Source organism: Scophthalmus maximus, chromosome 4 (assembly GCF_022379125.1).
Source record: "Scophthalmus maximus strain ysfricsl-2021 chromosome 4, ASM2237912v1, whole genome shotgun sequence".
In the NCBI taxonomy this organism is placed as follows: domain Eukaryota; kingdom Metazoa; phylum Chordata; class Actinopteri; order Pleuronectiformes; family Scophthalmidae; genus Scophthalmus; species Scophthalmus maximus.
The window spans coordinates 8,607,824-8,609,732 of NC_061518.1; positions in this window are offsets into that span (position 1 = coordinate 8,607,824).

A 1,909-nucleotide genomic window follows, 5' to 3' on the forward strand; every position below is an offset into this window, starting at 1 on the left:
GCACAGTCTTGGCTGGCCTGATAGGCTGCTTTTTTGTTGTTGTTGTTGTTTGTATTACACAATACTTTCAAAACTGGAATTTGTAAAAAGACACTCAGCGAGTGCACCAGTCTCTTTGGGCAGAACATTCGTAACTTTTACAACAAGTTTGGAAACTGCTCTTGAACGCAGTAAAGTCTTCCTTTTGAAGCATGAAGAACAAAGGCAGTTTCACACCCGGAACTGTCCAACTATCACTCTCTCTGTGGTGAGCTCAGCTGTGCTATACACTCTATTGTACATCTGGCTCTTTGACTCCTTGACATTGTGTGTGTGTGTGTGTGTGTGTGTGTGTGTGTGTGTGTGTGTGTGTGTGTGTGTGTGTGTGTGTGTGTGTGTGTGTGTGTGTGTGTGTGTGTGTGTGTGTGTGTGTGGACTAGTGATTGTGTGAGTGGACTAGTGAGTGTGCGAGTGAGGGGAGGGGTGTACGTCTGTATGCATATGAGTGAGTGTGCGCATATGTCAGACTATACTTGTGGTTTGAGCTGAGCTTCAAACCAAACAGACATCTTGTTGAGAAGGCGTAGGATGTTCGCAACTCTAACAAGCTGAGGCAAGTCGGTGGCTCAGATTGTGTGTGTGTTTGTGTCTGTGTGTGTGTGTGTGTGTTTGTGTGTGTTTGTGTTTGTGACTTCTATAGTCTCCCATCTTAAAGCAGCTCCCACAAGTTATTTAGCAGTTACTAAGAAGGTTTTGTTTTGGAGATGCTGACTATGAGAACCCATAAGTCTGGGATGTCACTGCCAGTCAGATTATGAAGAATGTATGTCATGTGTATTTCCAAAAATAAATAAAAGAAAAGACAAGTATGTATTTTCCTCTTTAAAGTTTGAAAACATAAACTTTATTACCCTGTGGAGGGAAATACGGAGGTAAGAAAACCATGGCCCTCTATGGACTGTAATTATGTTGTGCGGATAAACTGAAACAGATGGGTGATTTCATTTGGGCAGTTTTCAAGACCATTCACAAAGACTAAACAAAGAATCTTTGCCTGTGGAAACAGTTTTTCCTCAAAGTTTCCTCACATAGCACATCTCCTAACTGACCCATTACACAATGCATGGCAGCTTTCGTAGTGTTAATTGAATTTTACAAATGACATTTCAAATCTTAAAGCTCCACTTTAACAGATGATGGTATATTCAGTATTTATTCACATGGGCACAATACAAAGTGGAAAAATGAAGTTTTTCACTTTGTATAAGTCAAACATTTTGACACAATATGGAAGACAAGGGTTTAAACCGTTGGGGGATGAAAGGGTCTACATGAACTGTGAAAATTCTTTAAAAAAACCCGATTTAAATTCATTTTAAATGACAAATGCTTTTAGGGAACCCGGGGGTCCACTTTTCCCGCTGGTGCTCCAGCCATGGCCCAGAGAAAAAAATGATTCAATAAATAAATGAAGGACCAAGGAGAAAGGGCACTCAACGCCATCGACCTTTCTAAGTACACCCACATGCTGTTTTGCTCAGTGTTACATAACTAAATCAAGCGATCTGTGCACGTGTGGGTAGCGACAGAACATTTAGGCCGCATGCATCCCCCCCAGTCTGAGAGCAATGGCAGAGGGGATTGTGCAACATCAGCGCTGCACACTTGGCCAGCTGCTCAACACAACACCGGCCCACCTCGGCTCTGGGTGTGCAGCCCGGAGCCCGGACGGAGAGACTACCCTCGGCTGCAGATCCTCCTGCATTAGCATCTGATGCAGACTTGTGGCAGACTTCAGCCGGCAGGACGCAGCACCGCGGATGAACACAGACAAACTTTGCCGATCGGAAGGGGGCGGGGCTGGGAGGGGGGGTGGTGCTCACTCAGTCAGTGCGGTGCATCCGCGGTGTTAAAACACCAACTAAGTTCT